Genomic DNA, 17,018 nt, shown 5'->3' with positions numbered 1-17,018 from the left:
CTGAATGATGCTTTGGTAAAATAGTACTTCATGGCAAGGTTATACAGTCTGAATGTTAGGATTCAAGCTGCTTCATGTCACATATTTATAGAAGTTTCTGGTTATAACTGTGTGCACTTCTGTGTGTACTATTTTAGCCTGAAGACCATGTAAGTGTGTCAAGAGTGTGAGCTATGCTCCATTTTGGTGACAAGAATGACACTGTTTCATTTCTATGTCAGGCTAGACATGACTCATATATTCTTGTTAGAATTCTGATTTTATGAAAGGCTGGAGAGGTATCCTAGGCAGTTATATAGTCATCAAGCAGGAGAAATAGAAGAACAAAACCACTGCACTCAGTAGAGCTTAAAAGTTGAAATTTGGTAAAAACACACATTTACTTCTTAAATTCAGTTATGTCTGAGAATATGCTTGTGAAATGAAGTGTAAACTGAAACGTTTTCACTGCAGATGAAATACTACCTGTTGAGCCAGCTGCAGCCCTGTGGAAATCAGCAGGGTATCCAGTTGCCTCAGGTGGAGCTTGGTAGCTGAACATCTGAGGGTTGCTTCACTCTGCTTTCAGCCTGAGACTTGGTTTTGCACAATCTTTTCCAAAACAGTGTTTTATCTATGAATGCCTCTGTCCAGCTTTTAGTGGTATATTGTCTTGGCCTGCAGAAATGAGAGTCTGAACTGGTACTGTGGCTTTCAGCTGTTTCCATCTGTTTGGAGGAGGGGAGAAGTTGTCACTGAAATCCCAAAGAGGTCGATGCCTTTGCAAAGACACCTCTGATCTCACTCAAACTGCCAGAGGTCAGAGAAGGGTCTGCATGACTGTTCACTGAAGACTTCATTTGGGGATGACTACCACCTGATCCTGAGGCACCAAAGATGATGGAAAACCACTGGAAAAAAAGCAGTTCCCAAGAGATGCACCCACCCAGAAGCAAGATGGTGAGTGGGTCAGCTGCGTGGTTAGTGAGCAGCTGCATAAAGGGGTGTTTTAGATTTATGAAAATTGTTCCAAGTTGTGGTCATGTAGTAATTTAATTTATGAAAACCTTTTGGAATTTCTATTCTGTAAGTTTTCACATAGTGATAAAGGATAATCTTTGAAACTGATGAAGGTGCATTTGCTTTCAAAGAGCTCTTTAGTGCTGTACCATAATCTTCTATAGAAATGCTTTGCACTTTTTATTTCAGTTAAACGAAGTCTTTCCTGGCCTGGTTTCAATGGCAAGGAGTCACACTATTCTTTTGGGAAAGGAAACTGTTTGAACCCTGGAAGTAGGAGCACGTTAATGCTGACATGTGTTTTAGTCTGCTTTTCCTTTGATCAATGCAGTTTCTGTATAAGCAAGTTCTTAGCATGTACTCATCTTCTCATTTATATTCTCCTCATGTTAAGTCTTTATAATGAGAACATTTGTACTGAATGAAAATCAGTCCCGAGAGACGGCTGGGCTGAGAAATGAAACACACTCATAGTGGAGCAATAATTAGAACAGTACCTATGAAAACAAAAAGTGTTATGCCTGCCATTCCTGGCATAGCAAAAAGGGCACTCTGGCATTGATAAGCAAATACTTGTGGACCAAGAGGCTGGAGTTTGACTGCTGGTTCTGGTCTCTGCTCCCACTGCTGTTTATGTGCTTTGTTTAGTGATTCTTGGATGAAAAATGCATTAGCAGAGACTGGGACATGGAACTGTTTCTTGAACAGACTATCCTCATTGATGGCTGGAAAATAAAGCCCCTTTTTGCTCTTGGTGATTAAGGATTAAACCAATCAAAAATGCAGAATTAGAATAGTTAAAAGGAGATAATTAAGAAATGACACATGCGGATTTCAGTAGAAGCTTATTTGAAATAAAAGTTGGTTTTCTTTCAGATAAGAGAGGCAGAGATGGTTTGAGGTCAGGATTGACTCTAGAGATTCTGGTGGTTTTTTTAGTGAAATTACAATTTGAATTAAAATCCAGGGAAAGCATTGCATTTCCAGAATCCTTTTTACTTTTAATTTTTTTTCTCAGCTGTACAGAGAACTTCAGGCACTGAAACAATCAGAAGAGAAGAAAAAGGAAACATGCTGATAGGATTTAACTTCAGTCATAACTCAGAAGACCAAACCAGAAAAACAAAGCCAAGAAGAAACATCAGAAGCTGCTAATAAAATTCAAAGGTAGCTGCCGGTGTAAGAAAGATGTAGTAAGTTTAAATGTTTAGAAGAACAAAGGATGAAATGAAGCAAACTGATAGTGTTCTCTGCATCTGGTCAGTCAAATGATGTGCACCTGTTTGTCACTCTGATGTACTGTACAGGCTAACTTCCCATTTCCCAGTCATATTTTCCAACCAGATGCATCTAGGGGGGAAGGCTAAATGACCATGTGGCTGTGAAATACCACCGCAGCAGAGCACTGAAGTGAAGGGCTACAAGAAATATTGCAGAGTGGAGGCTAAGTCAAGGTAAAGTCAAGGCACAGCTCAGGGCAATGACCTCTAGAGGAGCAGGAGGAAGCAAAGAAACAAAGTGTTTGCTGAAAGATTTTATCATTGGGCTGGTCCTCTGAAATGGAATGTGTGGAAATCAAAGTGAACAAAGTTGTCAAATCCTTAAATGTGCAGAGAGCTACAGAAATTAATTGTAAATTACCTGGAATTCTGGAGTATGCATAGAATCATAGAATTTAAGTGTTTAATGAACCTTACAGATCATCTGGTCCTAACCCCCCTGCCATGGGCAGGGACACCTCCTCACTAGATCAGGTTGCTCAAGGCCTCATCTGGCCTGGTCTTGAACACCACCAGGGTCGGGGCAGCCACCACGTCCCTGGGCAACCTGTTTCAATTTCTCACTGCCCTTAAAGTAAAAACCTTTTTTCTAATATCTAACCTAAACTTCCCTTCCTTCAATTTGAATCCATTACCCCTTGTCCTATCACTGCAGTTCCTAACAAAGAGTCCCTCTCTGGCTCCCTTGTAGCCCCTTCAGATATTGAAAAGTTGCTATGAGGCCTCTGTGCAGTCTTCTCTTCTCCAGGCTGAACAGCCCCAACTTCCTCAGCCTGTCTTCACAGGGGAGAAGCTCCAGTCCTCTTAGCAACTTTGTGGCCTCCTCTGGACTTGTTCCAACAGTTCCATGTCCTTCTTGTGTTGAGGACACCAGAACTGCACACAGTATTTCAGGTGGAGTCTCATGAGAGCAGAGTAGAGGAGAAGAATCACCTCTTTTGACCTGCTAGCCACACTCCATGGCATGCTGCCAGCCAGCAGAGCAGAGCAGGCAGCACACCTCCCTCCAGAAACATGGGTGACTGAATGCTGGCAAATGGCTGAAGGCAATGGCTGCAGCATCGAGTTTTGTTCTTGTAAAGTACGGGAAATGGGAATACAAACGTCAGCAAACTTATGTAGGTTAATTACCAAGAGAGGTCCACAGCAAAACCATGCAGAATCATCACATAAATATGACAACTTGATAAATTAAAAGCTGCTTTACCCTGTGCTCTAAAATCACCTATAACACTGCTCTGGGACGGGTGCTCTTGTTCATGGAATGATTGCTAACTAAGGGAATATGTGGAGAGTGGCTAAACCAGCAGCCTAAATGAGTAATACCACAAAGGTAAGGGATGCATTTCTGAAGTGAAGGTGCAAAAAGGAAAAAAACAGATTAATTTTTAGTAAATGCAAGGATCCTTAACTTCACCCGTCCCAGTAAAACTTAAAGTGCAGGACAAGTCTAACATGTATAGCTCCATTACACTTAAACTATAAAAAATGTCAAGAAAACATAACTGAAAATGCTTTTAGTGGTAGATGTAGCAGACATATAGAAATAGATTCCTTTTTTATGGAGCTAACATTGCCAGTTACCTGTCATTTTTCTTACATATCTGTGCTAGAATTTTCTGTGTAGACATAGTAATACTTTTTCTAGGGACACAGGAAAGGCAGTGAAATACAGAGATCACCCACTTAATTTGCACCTTAAGATTTTGAAGTAGGAAATGAAGTCATGCATTGTTTTTGAGAGACTGCAAATTAACTTTGTTAGTTGTATACTAGACACTTTTTTTGCATTTTCAGTATATAAGGGTTTATTACTTTCAGAATAATGTAGACAAAACACATGGTATGGGACATCACTGGATTCAATAGGTTGCACAAAAGATAAGGACAGAGAAGCCACAGATCAACTTGTCATTTTATCTTGTTGCTATCCTGTATACTTCAGACTATTGCAAGACCACTTTTCAGCTGTCGTAACTGCAGAGATGCTCCTTTGTAATTACTTGCTAAGCTTGTGTACTTTTTACTACTGTAGCATTTCTGGATTGTTAATGTGAACTAATAATTTATATGCATTAATAATTTACACTAGGGACCGTGATGGAGTAACAGAGTCTGGAGGCGGTGGGATCAGAGAGAAGAAGGATCTTCTCTGTAGTCAATGAAGTTACCAGGGTCATGAAGACAGACTAACAGACCATGTGCAGGGAGTCTGCTCTCTTGGTAGAGCAAGCTCTACCAAGCTGGGGGAGCAACCTGCGCCACGAGCACAAGAAGACCTAGGCTAGGAAGGTGAACACAGGTAGGTCCTAGCTCCAAATGTGTTATGATCTCTCTTTCAGATCAGTTTGTTTGGGTACCTTTATCCAGGCATTGAGAGACTCTGCAAACTGGACATGCACAACCCAAAATCATAAAGTGATCGTTTATTACGTAACATTAAAGGATGGGATTTTACAGGCTATTAATGTAAACTTCAACATGCTCTCCACCCCAAAGTCTCTCTGCCAGCCAGGCAGGCATCAAACAGGAGGAGAGGGATTGATCTTCACAGTCCCCTTGACCAAAATCTCCCTGGTGCTGAGCTGCCATCTGCCACTCCCTCCACCAACACTAGTGCACCAGCTGAGTGACCCAGTGATTCCCACATTGCTGACCTCCTGCTGCAGCAGCTCACAGCTTTCATGTCAGCCTCAATCAGAGCTATGCAGGGCAACAGGTCAGCACAGGACCTTGGTTCCAGGATGGGTGAGCCACAACATGCCTGGCAGCCTAGGCACATCCACAGCTGTCATGTGAGTGGATCCCCATGCCAGCAGACATTTCCATCCAAATATTACATTAGCCTATGCATGGGTGGATTAATGTTATTATTCCAGGCTCAAACTGGTCCTTGGAATAATTAGACTAAGGAGGTTTCAGAGAAGTGTTAGCTAACATTTGTTAATCATTATTCTTGAAAGAAATCTCAGAGCACTTGGCTCTGCCAAAATATTCGTTGTTTTCTTACCCTGTCCCCTTTCCTCACTCCAGAGAATCCGAAGACAAGCTTGCTTTAGGCAAGGCTGGCCCCAGAGGGTTAGTCACAGAGGCACAGGAGGCATATGGCCAAAATCAAATGGAACCTCAGGGCAATGGACACTGAACACAAAGATAAAATCTCCACATTGCACATAGTCTTCTCCTTCCTCTGGTTTGCCTGGGACTGATCCAGCAGTGCTCCTCTGGCATGGGCTATGCCACATGTGAATGTTCAGTTTGGCTGCTGTGTGTAATTCATCCTTCACTAACTGTGTTATTGGGATTTGTAGGATTGTATAAGACCTGTTTGAAAATAAAAATGAGCCCAGTAGAGACCTAGCACAGTCTGGTGTGAATGTGTTGCAGCAGCTAATTTACACTCGCCTGATATTACAGAAACTTCATATCCTACCAACACTTAGCCTGGAAGCTTTCAAAAGAAACCATTTCTTAAATGAGAGGGAGTAAATCTTGTCAATGTGTTTAGCTGCTGTCCAGACATTTTATTAATTGTATGAGCAGACACTCCAGCTATGCACAAAGCACTTGTATTCCTCCGCTTTCTACTGCAGCTGTGTAAGTCCACGTCACATAAGCTACATTACAAGAAGGGTTTTATCCATCCATGTGAGCACCATAAGATGCTTTATTGGAGAGAAAAAGAGGCTCAGAGTGCCAGCACACCTTGAAGCTAAGCTAACCTGGGCTAGGAGACACCAAAGTTAGAGAACTGATTTCAAATCAAGATAATTATTAGGAGGGTCTTCCATCACCCAGATTTCTGTATTGAGAGGGCAGAGAGAGAAGGAGAATCCCGAAGCTGATCCAGTAAATATTTATTAGGCAGCTGTTTATGGACTGGGCTGCTGGCATGATGTCTAAAGTAGCCCTGTTTTTAATCAGACTACTTTAGGGTGTGTTTAAAAACTGAAAATGTCCTTGCGTTCCAGCTGAGGTAAATTCACCTAACAGTCTACTGGAAAAACGTAACCAGGGTGGCACATTTACATTCACAAAAATGAAAGTAGACTTAGGCCAGCAGTAAATATTTTTTAAACCCTTGTTCTGAGCCTCTGGGATAAACATAGTTAAATAATGGCAAAATAAACCTGTGAATGTGCCTACAAATTCATTCCACAAGTCACACAGTTGCTTTTTATGGGCTGAAAAATCATTATGCATAAAATTATGCAGGAATAATCAGCCCAGCTTTTATGGCAAACAAAATATTAGAGAAACTCACCTTTTTTTGTCTGATTTTGACTGTTTCCCTTCCTATAGTCTTTTAGAGCCAATGAGACTAGGAAATCTATTCCCTGTCTTAACAGGTATTACACATATCAAGCTGTAGTTTACATGCGTAAACATATTATTTCAAACAAAAAATTTGCTCCATCTGCTTTGCCTGTGTGAATGTAAGAAATTAGTTAGGACAAAGATCCATGTTGTTGGCTTGTAGGAGCAGTGGCTGCTTCAACAGAGGCAGATGAGTGTTTCTTTCCCTGGCACATTCTCCTGGTTTCCAGCAGTCAGTCCCTCAGGGACTTGGTGAGTAGGAACTTGGGTCTGGAACTGGAGGCTTTGATTACCAGCTTGTTTATCAAAAATGAAAACGATTTCCAAAGAACAGAGAAGAGACATAAGAAGATGATAATAAAAGACAGTTGAAGTAATAAATGAATTAGTGAACTAAAGCATAACTCAGTCCTATTGCACATTAATTAAGTGTTATTTGGTATAGTCCCAGCTCTCCCAGAAGAAGAGCTGGGCTGCAAAATGCTGAGTGGCTTGGGTTGCTCATATGCACTGCTAGTATTAGCTACAAATCTGTACCCCTGGTGTGCACAGGGAATGGCAAAGCACATACCACATTGCCATTCTTAGTGTCCTGTATCAAGCCTTGCCCAAAGCACCTCAATACTGAGACTGACAGCTCTCATGTTATTGCCATGCTAAATCAGAAACATTTGGCTGCTGAGGTCATGGGGATGTTCCTAGCAATAGGTTGGTGGGCATCTCTTTTTCACCGCAAATCCTTGTCCCTGGGAGACCCAGAAGCCATAGCCTCCAGCTGAGAAGCAGCTGTGTGGTTCTGCCTGGCATAGATGTGGTGCCTTTAGCAAGATCAGCTTCTCACAGGCAGGCAAGCTGGGTAATTTATACTATCCCAGGGTAACTGGATTTCAACTAGACTGGAGTGTCAAGTGCAATACAATAGATGAAATAGCTAACATGATAGATCTGTGACTGCAGAAAAGAAAGGCTTATTTTGAAATAAAATATTTTTACTGTGCTATTAGGTCAGGATGAAATGTTGCCTGAATAATAATTGCAATTGAAATTACACTTTTGTTTTTCCACTCGGTTCTTTTTAGTGCACCAAAAGTGCTAACTGGAGAGAAAGTGTCATTCATATTGCTTTTCCATTATGTTCCTTTCCTGTTTATCATCCTTTAGATTATAGTCCTTCTCAAAGTCATGCCAACAGGCCGGGTGTATATTAATGGTGGTGCTTTGGCAGCTTGGATCCTTTCAATATTTTGTGTTCCAGTAAGGGGCATCAGAGGAATCTGGCAGGACACAAAAAAACAGAACAAGAGGTTTGTCATGGAGCAGATAATCGACCTGTGGAACCTATTGCAGAAGTATCTTGTTAGTGGAAAATCTTTACATGGCTCAGGGGGATGAATTGATGAGTAATTATACAGGAAATCCACTGTGGATTGATATAGAAACCACATTCACTTTAGAAAATTCCCAGCTGTAAAGTTATTTCTGTCTTTTAAAATTTGAAGTTTCCTAAGTGTTTCATTTGGACAATCTGTAAAAGCTGTGAGCTTTGTTACTCTACTCAAGCTTTGGAAAGTTGCCCTCCTATTCATTTGATCATATACGTATTGTTACCAAGTTGTGAACAGAAAATGAATAAAAATATAGTCATAGGCTTGGTAAATTCAAACCTACTGGAGATGATAAGAGGTGCAGATCCCTCTTTTAAAGCCCAAGGAGATTTTCATGCTTCAGTAGTATCTTTCCCACCACTGGCAGAGATTTATCCTCCTTCATCCCTTGCACCTAAGCTCAATTTAGAGCTCCTTACTAACACAACATACTTGCTTCTTCTTTTTATTTGGGAGCGTGTTTTCTTCTCATATGGGAACTATTTTCTATTTCTATATGTTTACCCTTGCTGGCCATTGTTACACCTCCCTAACTCTAGGACAGACCTTTTAGGTTGGTGTGACCAGAACTTAAGACACTGTTGTCATTCCAGAGGCGTATACAGTCTGGTATGATGATGTTTTCTTTTATGTGCCCTATTTCTTTCCTAATAATTCCTAACATTCAGTTTAGCCTTTTGATGACTGCCCTGAACTTAGCTGAAATTTTCAGAGAAATACAATTATTAAAGATCTTTTTCCTGAGTAGCTACAGCTCATTTAGAGACCACTATTGTGAATGTGTAATTAGGGTAGGTTTTGCATTAATTTGTATTTATCAGTATTGAATTTCTTCAGCCCTTGCATTATCCATTGATATTCTCACAAAATCTTTTTACAGGTCTTGAGTGGACTTAGCTTTGACTACTGTGAATAGTTCAATATTATCTGCAAAAAGCGTCTCCTAATTCTTCACATTATTTTCAGGATCACTTGCAAACATTTATGGAGTGCTACAGCTATTCCATTTCCCATTACTCTACTAATTTTATAATCATAATTGTTTAGTTTCTTTAATTCCCTTTGAGAAGAGACATTGTTAAAATGATTTGATGATTAGCTCATCCTTAATTGTATGTTTGTTGATGTCTTCAAATAACTCCAACAGCTTTTACTCTAAAAGCCACGTTGATTCATTCCATGTGTAACATATTTATCTATTTTTTAATGTTTTCCCATTAATCTGTTCAGTATATAAGGCAGATTCATCTCCTTGTAATTCTCCAGATTTCCCCAGGGGTCTTATTAAATATTGATGCACATTTACCACTTTCCAGTCCTTGGGATCTGAGGTAATTTTAAGCAATGGGATACAGTTTGGTCATTTCAAACCATCCTAGAACTGAGTCAAGCAGAAATTACTCATGGACTGGTAGCCAGGCTTCACTGTTGTGTGTTTTCCTGCATTGCTGCATTTCAGAGGAAGAGCAGTGCAGACTTAGCACCTCATCCACCTGCAGATGAGAAGCACCTTTCATTTGTATCAGATGCTTTCAACTCCAGGACTTTAGGATTTGTTATGCTACTTATAAAGTCTCAGCGGAAAATACTAAAACAAGCATCTTCTGCCAGTGCCCTGTCAGTTGAAAGGTTTTAGTGGTCTGTGTGTCAAAATATGCTGTGAAAACTCTGTTAGATCCTTTACCAATACAAGTGTAACAAAACTGGCATGGATTAGTTAATTTTGCTATATGAGAAGCTCAGATAGTTGAGCTTGTGTGCAGCTGCCTACTTCTCAAATCAACAGTTACCAGAAGAACCTTGGACCATACATAGCCTCAAAACCAAAAAGTCTTTCTTCTCTTTCAGATGAAGAGTTTCTCTAACAAAAGCTCCCAAGAATGGGTTCACCTCAGGGGAGAAAGTGGAGGTACTAGTGGAGGTCAAATTGCATGGGCCTGTCTTTTCATCCTTCTGCCAATGCTCATTCAGGTGAAATTGGGGCACAAACTCAGACAGCATTTCATTGTAGGAAGGAGGCGATGGGAGATCATCCAAGCATTTACAATAGCTTCAGTCTAGACTCATTTTCTCTTGACTGTATTTAGATTTTGGAGGTTTGAGAGGTAGGAAATAAGGATCTGACAGGGAGAGAATTTAACAAAAAGTAAAGCCCTGCATGCTGATGTTAATAATTTTTCATAGAAGAAATGTATTTCTGGCCTTCAAAAAGAAACCTGCTTTCAATTTTCTGTCACGTTAAAGCCATTTTGCACCATCTGGACTTATGTTCCAGTTTTCAAGCAGGAAATTTTTTCATTCTTGTGTAACCTTCATATCTTAGTTGAAGTGATCTCTAAAACTCAGTTACAATAATGATATTACATAAGGTAAACTAAATATCAAGCATCAAATGCTAGATTTATTTTCTCCTTAGAGATTCCATTTATTTAATGTGTAAGTTGTTACATGCTCACAAGGAGTCTGTTATAACACTTTCCCTTCTGCTAGTAACAGAAACAGAACCAGAATTCACCCCATGGTTTGATCCCAAACCTGCTAAGGATACTGGCAATGCTGCCTGCAATTTTAGCACTATGGAGAGCAAACTTTAAAGACACAAGGTCCCATCAGCCTTGTGAGGGATGTGGTAAAAGTAACAGATGCAAGAATCCAATTTAAGTCTTCATTTTCAAATACAAACTAGGCTCTGGTGCAGATCTTTGGCACATGTCAATGGAGTTTTATTGACGAGTTTATTCTACGTCAGGACAAACCTATCTGAAAATGTACCTTTAGGGTTACGTTTTCCACAATGACAGAGAAACAGATATATCCAGACAAAAGTTTTCTTGTATATTTAGACAGAATCCACACCATAAATCTCCTCATTTGCTGGAGTACAAATGCTTGGACTTTGTGTTCACAGGTTGTGTCATCTTAATATTTAAAATAAATTCAAACCAAATGCAACAGTCTCATGCCTCCAGTTGTCAAAACCGCCACTGGTAGGTAATCATGGCTAAGCCATTTAGAGATAACAGCAGGTGTTTAGATAAGCAGCTAAAACAGCACCTAAACCTTGTGTCTGGATTAGAACAGTTTTCCTTAAGATTACTGGTTTTTCCTGCTTCTGTTTGGGCTGAAAAGACTTTGGGAACAGTTTAGCACAACTACGCAGTAGTTTCAGTCCTAGCAGCATCGGTGAAGCAGAGAATGAAAACATGCAAAAGCAAAAATTATCAAGTCCTAAAAATCCCATAATGTTTGTTTGACATTAGTTAATATTTTGAAATTAAAGTCTGAAGTGGAAACTTTCCTTTAAGGAAAAGCTGCTCACACCTTTGTTTTCTTGGAATGATTTCTCTTCCCTCAGAGAAATGCTGAAAATACTAAGAAACAAACATATGGTCTCTGTAAGTTTTTCCAGCTCGGCATCTTTGTTCAGTTAAAATATTCTTAATCTCTTAAGCATGATCTGATGCCTCTTCTTTGCAGGCTGCATGAGTCCTCTTCTGACCTTGTAAACAGAGTTATGTGTATACTTGTCTACAGCTCTCATGTGCAATGCCAGAGGCAATTTAATTGTGCAGTACTTTCATTAGTTCCCTATTGATCGGTTCCTTTTCCTCCCTGCTGTGTATGGAAAGGTACATTTCCTGTTGCTATTTGCTATTTAACAAAACCTTCTTACTGTTTCTTTGGCATTTTGATGATCTTTGATACTAATTTTACCTAGTTGTTCTTAAAGCAACACTTTCATTTTATATTTTATTTAAAGCAACCTTTTAAGCAATTTTTTCTGGCTCTGCAAGTTACTCTACTCTGAACCCTTAATAAATCATTTCTCCTCCCTGCCTCCTTCCCAGCATCTATTGAACTGAGTACTGAGCTGAGAAGTGGGATTTTTTTTCATTCCTGAACTGCTCATGGCCTCTAAGGCTGCTGTCTAGGTTGTGCTAGGGAGCACAGCACCCTCACACACTGTGGGTATGGTTACCTGGGACATTGGGACCTCTAAGATCTCAGAGAAGAGTCTGTAAGTGCCATGGGACCTCACTGGAGTCAGGTGAGAGAGCAGCTATGGGAAAACCTGACCTGCCTTGTTCCAGTCAGAGAGTGTTACACGAGATCACTATGATGTATTAATTTAAAACATAGCCTTTTATTCAGTCCTAAACTGTCTTTCATGGCATAAAGCCACAGCACTCGGTCCAAATATGTCCATTTCTCCAGCTGGTGCCTTCTGTCCTAGGACATTTGATGACCCCTGGGAAAAGAGATCCTCCAGCTCAGTGAAGGAAGTCCACGCCTTTGGAGACAGTGTGCTCATGGCAGCTGGGGCTGCACCAGGCTCCCTGGCTTCCCCTGGTCATGGTGAGATGCCTCTGCCTTGTGTTTTGTGTTTCGCTCTAATTCTGTGGTGTTCAGAGCACAGGATTTCTGTTTTCTGTTTTCAAATTAAAAGTCTTATTCACGTCAACATTTTTTTCTAATACTTTTAAACATTTCTAAATTGTTCATACTCTTTTTTAAGAGTCTTTAGGTGAGTTACTGGAGAAGTGACCAACTGTAATGCAGGACCCAAACATGTTCCCAAAGTCCATGTAGCTACTGAGGAACCAACTTGCCCCCCTGTCACAACCATCCCTTAAGGAGGGGGAAGCACCTAAGGTTTGTAAATGCTCGTGCTTGAAAAGAGCGACAAGAGAGTCAGAGGGTCTGCAAACAATCAATAAGTTTTATTAGTAAATTACACACTTAGCCTGGAAATTGGTATATTAGTCCCTGACTTGCTGTATAAACACATAGCAGTGGGGTTTGGGTAAAGGGGTAGGGAGAAGGAGAAGAGAGAAATTAAAAATGAGAGATGCATTAAAGGAAGGAAAGGAAAGAAAAGAAAAAGAGGAGACAAAAAGTAAGGAAAGGAAAGAAAAGAAAAAGAGGAGACAAAAAGTAAGAGGGAAAGGGAGAGGCAAAAAGAAATCACCAGTCCTGGTTCCAGCACTGATCTGGCCAATGGGATGTCAATCCTGGCTTCATTCTGGCTTCGGTGTTGATCCAGCTGATAGTCATCGATCCGGTCGACAAGGTGTCAAGGGGGGCAGCTGTCATTGACTCGGTAGAGGTACCTTTAATCGGCAGGTTCCTCCGCCCCCAAGATAAGTTTCTTACTTTCTGTAAGTTGTTCTTATCCCCAGGAACCATACCGAGGATGTTTGTCCCAGATGGGTGCTGCCCTATCTCCACATGGCTCCCCTTCTCCAGCCAAAATTTGCTCTTTCTTACGGTCTGTTAATGTCAACAGGCCTTGGTTGGCTCCACAGCCATCCTGTTATCGATGTTTGAGAAATGCCCCTTGTTAAAAAGCAGGAGCTCATTAGATAGCACTAGTTCCTGGGAACAGAGGGTGTTTCTGATAAACTCAAGAAGGGCTTAGTCCAGGTGCAGTTTGCCAAGGCTGAGGCCTAATGAGCATTTCTCAGCACCTTTTCTGGACCTCTACACCCCCTTAGAGCAGTTGATCCCCAAAAGTCTGGGCATTTCAGACATATCACTTTCCCTCCCTACACTGTGTCTGGTCTTAGTGGCAAAGGAGAGAGGTCTCTGGGGGTAGTATGACCTCAGAGGCCTCTATCAGGTGTCCTCAAGGACCTGCTCTTCCCTAGGGGAGGAGGTAGTGCCCACAGCTATCCCAATTCTGCCAGCAAGGGCTTCACCAGCACCAGACAGGCTGAACCTGGTGTTAGAAGAATGAGAACATTGAGGAAAGATAGCAATTTATTCTACCAAACCACCTTAAGAGAGATGAAGATACATACATATGTTTTTGGTACACACTATACCCCATTTGGTGCAAATAGAGATGAGTTGGTACCTGTGGGATATTGCCAACATGTCCTGCAGCTGCTGCTGCTGCAAGACACAACCAGTCTTCACTGCAAGAGGGACACACGTTTACAGGGACATCATTGTGGGACCAGTGGTTACTGGTGGTTGGCCCAGTCTGATAATGGCAGATGTACCACAGGACAGCAAGCTGTAATACATCACTGTATGGTAACTGGCAGTAAATTAAAGGGCTGCAGTTTTTTTGACAGCATCTAGATCTTCATGTTCTTTTACAGATGAATTAATTTACTGGTTTTAATGAATTACTGACACCCATAATTCTCATACTGACCTTAAATGTCTCCTGGATAAGAAGACTGGGACTCACAGCATACACTTTGAAAGGTGTACAAAAACCTAGGGACAGAGGACAGTTGAGCTTGCTAGTAAGGGAAAACTGTGCTGAACTGCCAAGTCTGTGTGTTCTTATGTCCCCTGGCCTGCTCAGAACAGGCCTGAAAGTCACTGGAAGTGGCAATGTGCCATTTTATCAGCACTGAATCCTTCTGCCAGAATGACTCAACTTCAGCCAGATGTTGCTTAACATCAAAGAGTAATAAGCATGGACATTGATTTATGTTATGAAAGATCAGATACTGCAATTTAAATTGTTCCAAACTTTCTTTTTTATCAGAAAAGTAATAAGGCAGACATGAAAATGCCCTGATGATGAAGTTCTCCACTGCAAAGGCCTTTCCTAATGCTACTAGAAAACGTCAGCTGAGTTTCGGTGTCAGTCTCCAGCAGAGATATCCTCCTGCCAAAGCCCCAAATTCCAGCATGGAAATCCCAAGTGTCATGTAGTATATCCCTGAGAGTTAATATCAATACGGAATCTGTTGATCTGATTTTTATTTCTGACTCTTGCCCACATTTCCCAGCACTTCGCATTTGTCCACAAGATTTGTTTCCATAGATTTCTTCTTTCTCCTCTGTGTCCTCCCACCTGTCATTGTTGAGGGAAGGCAGGCAGAGCTGTGCTTTGTCCACCTGTGTGTGCATGTTGGGGCACCAAGCACCCTCCTGCCAGTGTCTGTTCCCACAGAGACAACAACTCTTCCTGCTGCCCTCATTGACACAGCCATTGCCTGGTGCAGGTCGTGTGGCTCACATCTGCAGTCCTGCTCCATCTCGGTTTTGTAGAGGACATTGCTGACAGTCATGAGGCTTGAGCACTTAGTGGAGAAAAGAGGAGATACCAGAGTAAGGTTAGAAACAGTGAACGCCTCAGTGAAGGGACTGTGGCACCTGGGACTTTTGGCTCAGCTTTGCCCCAGTGACATAAGAGAGCACCCAACAGTGCTCAGTGCTCAGAGCTCCTTGCCCTGAACCCAGCACTGATGGACATCTTCTTTCCCTGCCAGCACATGGTATTTTTGGCCACTATGCTGGGAGGGCAGTGGCTGCCTGGAGGCAGGAGACCCTCCTGCCTGCCTGGGGTGCCCCATTTCAGCTCCAGACTTGGCCAGAAATGACTTAATTTGGAGCAAAGATCTTTCCTGTGGAAACAAAGTAATTGACTTTGGTTTGGGACAAATTCTTCATCTTCCTTGAGGGAAGCTGAGTGTTCCATGTGAACCACAGCCACTCCTATGCTGGCTGAAGGCCCTCCAGCCCCGCCTCACCACCTCCATCGCTGAACTACCCTGCAGAGCTCCTTAGTTTCATCCCATGCATTTAAAATTGCATGGTAAAGTGACCAAGAAACCAAGTGCTTGGTGGTCGCCGGGGCCCTGGGGAGTTGTTCCTGAGCACACTTAAAGGCATGTCTAGATGGCAGCAAGCAGGATAAGTTACAGCCATACAGTCCTCATCATTTCCATTCCTTAAAACAGATACAATTCTCACCACTGCAGTGTGCACAAATGAGGAAGTTTGAATTGCATCCAGGGGAAAAAATGGCAGGATCCTTACTGCTTTGAAAGTTCAGGTTTTTGCAGCATAAACCCTTTCCTTCAGCTCCCCTGCCCAGAGCTGGGCTGCGTGCACTGCATCACAGCACTGCTAAAGGCTCCTCTGCTTCCTTTTGTCCTCACTTCACCCCACAAAACAAGTGTTCAATACCCTGTGGATGAGGGCTAGCCAAGGCAACATGACTCCTGGCTTGTCAGATACTTGGTGCTGAGCATGGCAAGCATTTAGTGTCACATTGTTAGTTTGGGAAGCAGCTAACTGGGCAGAAGAACCGCCAGGGCTCATTTGGCATAGGATGAACCCCTGGGCTCTGAGCTAAGATGCCATTAGACTCTCAGGGGCCACAGATGGTGCAGGTTGTTTTCCCACTTCTATCCAGTCCACATGGCTGTCTGTTGGAAGTGGGAATACAAAACCAGAACTAAAATAAACAAAGAACCCAAATTGTCACCTTTTGGGGAGGCAGAGCTGAAAGGAAGCTTGGAAATAGTGTTTTCAACAGCTGGAACAGCAGTCACTGCACATAAGCTCTGACTTTGTAGGAGAGCTGAACTGAGAGCGACCAGCTTGCAAATAGAAAGAACTTTTATGGAAGCCATTCCCAACAAATTGTAGCAGATTTGATACCTGCTGCAAAAGGCCAAAGCCAGTAAGTATAATGTGCTGGAGAGAAGAGCAGGGGTTCATAGGCATTGCCCAGGTTTCAGATTCACTGCTGCAGGGAATGCATTAAATGAAACTCCTGGTCAGTCACAGAAAATGGATCAGGACCAAGAGAAAAGTAAAAAACAAGCCCAGAATAGTCAGTGTGTTGAGTCCTGTCACAGTGACATTCTGGAAGGATCGGTCAGACAAAAGCAGTTCAATTTTCCTTGGACAGACTGGGCATATGAATCTGCATGTGAGCAGTTGTGAGTGTCAGGACTGGAGTACCAGGACGTCCATGCACTGCCTTTGGGCACAGAGCCCCTGAGAAAAGGGGAATTGTTTGTCTGATGTAGGCTGCAGCTCACCAAAATAGCACCTGTCAGACATCTCAAAGCATTTACATTTCAGCCACCACCTGAACTAAAGCATGTGAACTGAAAGGCAGGAGATCAGATTTTAGAACCTGGCAATTGCTCTCTCCAAAGAGCAGAGGGATGTTGTGCCCATGCCTGGCAATGTGGTGTGACAGGGCTGCTGGGACTGGCTCTGTCTCTGTGCTCCACACAGTCCCACTGATTTTGTATTGCCAACAACCACTATGGGT

This window comes from Acanthisitta chloris, unplaced genomic scaffold (genome assembly GCF_000695815.1).
Source record: "Acanthisitta chloris isolate BGI_N310 unplaced genomic scaffold, ASM69581v1 scaffold6236, whole genome shotgun sequence".
NCBI lineage: Eukaryota > Metazoa > Chordata > Aves > Passeriformes > Acanthisittidae > Acanthisitta > Acanthisitta chloris.
The sequence above is the reverse complement of the archived record's forward strand: the minus strand, read 5'-3'. Positions refer to the sequence as shown.